Source organism: Vespa mandarinia, chromosome 9, assembly GCF_050613455.1.
Source record: "Vespa mandarinia isolate Hongniang chromosome 9, ASM5061345v1, whole genome shotgun sequence".
NCBI classification, from domain to species: Eukaryota; Metazoa; Arthropoda; class Insecta; order Hymenoptera; family Vespidae; genus Vespa; species Vespa mandarinia.
Genome location: NC_140818.1, coordinates 5,432,501 through 5,440,948, shown reverse-complemented (window position 1 = coordinate 5,440,948; position 8,448 = coordinate 5,432,501).

Here is an 8,448-nt window from a genome sequence, read left to right as displayed (position 1 = left end):
TCCGTTGCCAATAGCTAATGCGTCGATGGCGTGCAAATCGGCATAGACGGAGTATAATTCAGTTGATTCTAAGTTGCCACGCGGGCTGAGATCGATCGGAGAATCTCTGCATAGCCTCTACGTAGACTATATTATTCGAGTACACTTAACCGAATCGCTTTGCAAATTGCTCTTTGCTTTTCCAAATGAGACCAAAAACGGTACACTATGATGATTTAGAAACAAATTAAATTAAAGAAAAATAATATTTTTCAATTTAATATTGGCTGTTCAAAGATTTTCTTTTTTTTTTCTTTTTTTTCTTTTTTTTTTTTTTTCTCATTGAGCACACTCAAGAAATTATTCAAACACATTGAAAGCGTTTATTAATTTTTTCGTTCCATAAATTTTTTAGATCCTCGACAATGTTATTTTGCGCTATAAAATTCATTTTTTCAACAAGATAAACTTGTATTTATTTTTATTTTTAAGAGACGAAAAAAGAGATATTAGGAATTCATTCGATCATACGGAAAAATGTGTCGTAACATTGAAAATCGTTAACTATCATTCATAAACTACTAATCAGCTACGAAATGGCATTCATCGGTAAATACGGAACAAACAGATCGATGGACAGAAACAATAGAGCGAGAATAAGCTCGAACGGAGGACACCTATGGAGATTCGTACACAGTTGATGTTCGTATGAAAGCATTCGCATGAACGCAAGTTAGTAAATGTATTGAGTGTTTGACAAGTTTAGTTCGCCGATACTGATACCATATGTAAAATATAAATTTATAATGAGCGTTTTTATACTCTTTAGATACATTTAATGTATATAAATTTTCTTCGTACTTTACGTTTACTTTTACTTTCTCTTCTTGAACAATCGATTCCGTTTACACGAAATATTTTTTATCTGATGAAATTCGTGAGTTATACGAGTACTATACTTTACGTAGTTACATGTAATTAACTCTTAGCTCTCTTAAGAACTCGAAAATCTATGAATCAATTATAAGATACAATTTATGTACGTTAGATATCATTACGCGGACGTAGTAGTCAAACAATGTTACAAAACATAGGGGAAGTAGGATCAACCCAATTACATTTAACTAGCTCGTGTTGGTATTTAAATGACCTGCTTCACCTACCCGAAGTGGCCGTTTAAATCTGGCATTTAACTTCATTCGTGTAATTACTCGAAAAGTAAACATCTCGGTTAAATCTGCGGAGCATGAAAAGCCACATAAATTGTGTCTTCTTTACAATCGTATAGTATCAACTGCATTCATTAATCTTTAATTCAATTCTATGAAACGGTGAGTTCTTTAAATATTAATATCTTATTTTAACAAACAAACGTTTATTTTCAATAAAGTATTAATTAAGATGTTATTTCACAAATGTCGTAAATCTGTACTGAATTATATCGAGAAAAGTGAAATTAAATTTTAGCGTCGTATTTTCTAAAGAAGTATACTTTCAGTAGAAAAGTAGAACCGAGCGAGTCCCCCATTTCTCATCCTTAAGAAGTCTGACGTACTAGTCATGGGACGATTACGAAATTTTTCTCTTTTATCTTTTGGTACAGACGGTAATAGAAAATTTTTCTTTTTCGTTGTTACGGAGGGTTTTTATCGGAGAAAGAGGACGAGCGAAAAAACATGGAAAACGATAGTAACCGATTGATAGATCAAAAGAGAAAGGATCAAAAAGGAAGAGAGTACATGGCATACAGAACGCTTTCCACGCGAGATAATGGCGACGCGAATGCATCGGCATCGATTTTCAATGAACGCTTGGCTCCGCTTTTAAGGTTAACAAGCTACTCCGTCGTAACGTAGAGATCTTTCGTAGAATCGATATGGATCATTTTCGTCGAGTTACCTCGGAAACGAAAGAAGAAGTGAAAAGAAACAAATTTTATTGAACTACGAACAAAGCTCAGATAATACAAAATTAAAATGATCAGTTAAAAGTACATAAAATATTATTATCTGAGAATAGTAGTAATAGGGGGAGGGGGAGGGGGAGGTTGTTAAGTATGGAGTAAAAACTTTTCTCATTTCTCGTGATATCATTTTACAATCGAATGCTCTAGGCAACTTGAACGAACGCTCGTTTGAACGCCGACATTCGAACTTTTTAGGAGTCCAAACAAGCGTACTCCTTGGAGGAATTTTAAGTTCATGTTGCATCTTCGATCGCTTGGTTTTATTCTTACGATAGATACCAATGTAAGTAGACATATATATATATATATATATATATATATATATATATATATGTATGGCATGTATGTAAGTAAATCAAGAACGAATCATAAGCAAATTCTAATCAAAGAAAATAATTTTTATTACTGTTAAATAATAAAAAAAAAAAAAAAAAAAAAAAAAAAGAAAAAAAGAAAAAAAGAAAAAAAGAAATGCCAAAAGGGATGAAAACAAAGAGTGAAAACATAGATCTATCGTATCTACATACATTCATACATACATACATATATACATAAATCCAGTGGTTTTTAGTCAATGTATGTATATGATATAGTGTACTCAAACTCGATGATGTAGGATGAAAAGAAGAAAGATAAAGAAATATCGTCGGATCGGCGTATTGTATTGTCCGATCTTGTAACGAGCGACACGCGATACGAGATAAAAAGCAAACGAATTTTAACGTGTAGTCGACATTTATCAGCTGTCATTCGGAACACGTAAATACATAGGACAGGGATCGAAGAGTGTAGTTCGAAACACGTGTATATATATATATATATGTATGTTTTTGTATGCGAGCCTGGCATATGTATCCTTGTATGCGTGCCGAGTTTCGTCAGTTTTTCCAGCAACACGACAAAACGCAACACGCGAGCGATACAACATCCTCGCTTTTCCTGTTCGCGACGAGCAATATTAAGCGCGTGCATTCAGCCACGAAGTAATTATATGCGTTTCCACCGTATCGCCATTCGGTAGCGCGTGTTCCTCGTTAATCTATTTTCATGCACTATCGTTTTGGCACGCGTATTAACTCATTAGTTGGATTTCGAAGAAACGTTAATACATAGATCGTCGCTGTCGATTCATATTTCCTTTTATGATTTAATAAAGTTTTTGATCATTTTAGCAAATAATGAAATTGAATCTAATATATCTTTATTATATAGAATGTACTTGATAACAAGATGCTCATATAACCGAATAGAAATGATATTTAATTAAGATCGATCGATATTATTTATCAAATTAGCAAATTATAATATTTTAATTCTTTTTTTTCTTTTTTTTTTTTTTTTGTTTTTTTTTTTAATTTTTCTACGAATGCGTACGCCAAAATTTCTATTTTTCGTATGACGAAGAAAATATTCGAATGTTCTTTGGCATTTGGGTTCCACGAAAACACAAATTCAGCACAAAAAGGCGATGCACTCTATGGTGTCTCTAGTTTTGCCAGGATTTCCCACGTGTCACCGGGCCACTCTATTCTCTGGCAACGAGAAGGCGCTTCTCTTTCATTTTATTTCAACCTTTTGTACGAGGACAACGACGACTACGACTACGACGACGACGACGACGACGACTTCTACTACTACTACTACTACTACTACTACTACTACTACTACTACTACTACTACTACTACTACTACTACTACTATTACTATTACTACTACTACTACTATAGCAGAGTAGCACGAAACGACAAACTTGCCGTCTTTCTATCTTTCTCTTTTTCTTTCTTTCTATCTATCTATCTCCCTTTTCTTTTTCTTCTTATCTCTCGTTCTTTCGTCGCTGGATGCTGTTCAGGTCCAATTCGAGAGACGCGACACGACTTCGACATTTCCCCGGGGGATGAATGCCGACTGAGTCGATCACTGATTTCGGTAAATCAGAAGCATCCGTATATGTCAGATGCGCAAATCCACACCCTTTGACGTGCGTTACAACGCAGCAGTTGTCTACATTACATCAAAGTATACTGTATGCTCAGCTTAAATTATCAAACGAATTATCGAATAATTCGTACTTCTTCATTCTTTTTTTTTTTTTTTTTTTTTTAATAATATAAATCAATAATATTTATAATGATAAAATTTTTAAACAGCCAGAGAAATAATCATGAATATATTTATATAAATTTTTGAAACTTTAATTTAGAATGATTTCAATTTAAAACGGTAGAACGTAATTCTTAATAATAGAAAATCTTCTTGAAGATGGTGCATCTTTAATTGATTCATTATTATAATGAAACTTTTTAAATCATCTCTACGTAGTTATTGTTCTTACATCTTTTTCAAATATTATAAATATTTTATGGAACGTTTTTGCAGTCGCTTTCTGAAGTTCACGAATTGAGTTTAAATTGTGTAAAATGAACAAGCCCGATTTAGGTTCAATTTTTGGTTTCGATTTTAAACAAAATTCAAAATCATCGAAAAAGAATGTAAACTAATTATAAATTATAGAGTATCAATTGATTAACTCTTATCTGTTTCTCATAATGATTCTTTGTAAACGATTACAAGATAAAATAAATTATTATAATGAGATTCTATCTAAAATTCTATCACATGATTTTTCTTTTTCTTTTTTTTTTTTTTCAATAAACTTACACAACGATTGTATTTCATAAATAAAAATATAAAATAAAAGTATGTATATATATGTATATATGTATATCTATTTTCTATTTGGCATTAGAAATTATCGGCGTGTATAGTTCTATAGAAGCGTATCGCATAGAAAGTATCTATATAGATACGAGCTAGAATTCGAAAGCCTATCCTTTGAATTTCAGTAACGCGCGCTTATGGACGTTGTCCACTTTGATGTTCGGGCCGATGCCGTAGGATTGTTCGGACCGAGCCGTTGGATTTCCACAAAGTAAATGTCGGCGGCAGCTGAGTGCGAGCCGGCCCGTTGGAATTCTCTGCGAAATCGTTGACCACGTAATCGCAGTCGACCCGTACGCGCCGTGAGAGCCTGCCACGTTTACGCCGACCCATACGCATGCACAAGGCTATCGTTTGTCAGGAAGATTAATTTCTATCTCTATCTTGGTGGCATCCCGTGTACGAAAGACAGCTGTCTAATACTCTTCCATATGAGTTCGCAAATATTAAAGATTGAATGTAAAAAAAAAAAAAAAGAAGAAAAAAAATGAGAAGAAAGACTTATTTTTATTTTGATTAAAAGTATATGCTAAAGTTAGTCCGATTAATTATGAATGAAATTAATTTTTGCATTGTTACCTTCATTTCGATCGATTGTAATAGAATATTCGATCTTAAATGTAATATAAACGAAGGAAACGATGTTAGCTATATATTAACATCTATTATCTAAAGTAAATTTATTTAATAAGAATTAAGAGTAAGATTATGAGTGTTAGAAATAATCATATCGTTAACGAGGATGAGAATGAATTTTATTAGTAATAATTTATTTGGATGGATCAGAGATTATTTATTTTCTTTTTTTCTTTTTTTTTTAGGTCAACTGAAGTTTCTCGCAAAAAGATCTTATCACAAATCATAGATGAGAAGATAAAAAGAGAGAAAGAGAGAGACAGAGAGAGAGAGAGAGAGAGAGAGAGAGAGAGAGAGAGAGAGAGAGAATGAGAGAAAGAGAGAGAGAGAGAAAGAGAGTGTGAGTGAGATAGAGAAATATTAAAGCGTAACGAGTTACAGATACTACAACGGTGAAAAATTAAAAGCTTTTTGCATGCTTCGATTGTTAGTCTTTGTTGGTCTCACATTGTATAACAATATTTTAAATTTTTTAACGAGTGTATATATTTAAACGATATGGTAACCCAATTGTATGCGATGCAAAGTATGAAACTTCTCTGGTATCTTTAAATACAGTGAAGCTTTTCCAATACATTTTTTTTTTCGGTCGTTCGTGCAGGATACAGAATTTAGCAATATATTTCGTTCGAAATTAAATCGCACATTTGTATGTACGAGATTACACATACACATATACACACATATATTTATATATATATATATGTATATATATATATATATATCCTAAACGCCTACGTGCGTTTGAACTATAATCGTAAAAAATTTATCCGTCTCGCGTTCTATCGAAAAAAGTTTACAGCGATCGCGAAAATATCGGATGGTAAACAAGCGCTTGAGTAGAGGTGGATCGACGCGAAGAACAATACGAATAGATTTTTGTTCGGTTTTTTTTTCTTTTTCCTATTTTTTTTTTTCCCCTTTTTTTCTATTGCCGTCGGATTAATTTTATCGTCAGTAACGAATTTTCTGTAACTTACACCGGATTTTCGAGATTTATTAAATATCATTGCTTCGCGAAACCGCGTTTAACGTGAAGATTAACACATTAAAAATGTTTATTTAATCGATCTCGTTATAGGTCAATCGGTTTTTTTCTTTTTTCTTTTTTTTTTTTTTTTTTTTCTTCCTTTTATCATTTATTTCAAAGCAGAATTTATTGAAATTTCGGACTCGATATAAAAGAGAAAATTATAAAAATATATGATATAAAATTGTCGTACGATTAATAAAAAAATTATATCTCGTAATGGTAACAGATAATACATTTTAATTGAAATTACTAAATTGAACTATAAACATTTTTACGTTATTATTCTTAAGATGAATAAAATTTGAGCGATTTGAACGTCGAAATGAAATCGATTCGATTCAATGTATTTATATATATTAGTCTTCTTATAAATATCCAGCATTTGTGATCTTCGATAGAAAGGACATTGTAAAAAGCATCCGTCATTATCTTTCTGTCTTGAAGGCACTCAATAACGGGAGAATTCCACGGTGACTGTTCCTTCATCGCCGGCACAGCCTCATTAATCTTAATAATCACCTTATCGAGCTCATCCGGACTCCCACGTAGATGTATACCTATAAATCATCGACGCAAGTATTATACCGGGTACGTCGAATCGTTGCTTAAATCATTAACGCATATAGAAAATAATAACGGCTTCGAGGAAGGACGACAAGAGGTAGCTCATTATAGTACGGTTGTCACGTAAACAGAGCGTCATTACGGATCGATCGTTTATAAAGATCGCGTAAGATCGATGTCGATGAGAAAGGAAGAAAAGGGGAAAAAAAAAATAAACAAAAAGGAAAAGAAAAGGAAAAGAAAAAGAAAGAAAAGAAGATTTTCTCTTGTGTATAAGAAAAAAAAAAAAAACGTTTTGAACCTTATCCTTGGGGATAAGGAATTTTCATCTTATTACTATTTTCTTTGTCGTTTCATAATTAAAAAGGTAAGGGTGATTGTATGGAAAATATAATAAAAATGACGTAATAAAAATTTACGATGTATTCACTTGAACGATTAAAATGTTGTTCTCTCGTTAAAAAATATTATTGAATATTTTCAATGATACATAATCATGGTTTTTCAATTTGACAAAAATAAAAAATAAAAGAGTTAAGTTTGTTTATCTCGTGGTAAAGAAGGCGGCGCTTAATGGACTCGTTCTTCCATTGTGAGTTTGGAATTACCAGTCGGAGAGTACGTTCGAAGAATGATCTCGGTTTGGAGTCGTCTCTTCGTATCCGGTCTCACGTGTGGTCCAAGTTATGCCGTCATGCTCGAAAGGCAAAGTCCGCGTTACATCGCTAAACGAACTGAGCCTCATTGTCCGCGTTCGCGGCGCGTACAAGCCGAAGACGCGGCCACCAATCTCGCAGCCTCGATGCGTCCAAACTTTATTTCGAACTCGATCGAATGATTGGACGGGTTGTCCGATCGGAAATATAATATCGCTTTATCGCAAATCGACTTTGTATCAGACGAATATAATAAAGAGTAAGAAAAGAAAGCTAATTATTTCATATACCTATATTGTTTATTCTGACTCTTTGATATATATATATATATATATATATATATATATATATATATAGAGAGAGAGAGAGAGAGAGAGAGAGAAAGAGAATAATAATTAAAATTCGTGCATTTGAAATTCCTTGAAGAAATTATAACCGTTGAACTTCGATCAAGATATTGGTACAGAATAATACGTAACTTTGGTTCCTTCTTGGAAGATTTAATAACCAGAGCATGCATATATACAAATATTAATTGTCGTGTCGAGGAGCGAGAGTAGATATATACCAAGAACTATGTACACAAGTAAGAGTATAACGAGTAAGGGTTTGACGAGAATATAGACGCGAAGTATACGAGAGCAAGTATAACGAGTGAGAATTAACGTGGAAGTGTCGAGAGTGAAGTCTAACGTAAAGTCTCTAACGTGAAGTATTTCAGAAATTTCATTGCTCTCTCTCTCTCTCTCTCTCTCTCTCTCTCTCTCTCTCTCTCTCTTTCTCTCTGTCTTTCTCTAAGAAGTAAAACTTTTCACTGTTCAAGAGAATTTACTTATGGAGATGGTTTCATTAAATTTCTAATTGGCGAAACGTTAGTTCAATCTATCTATCGA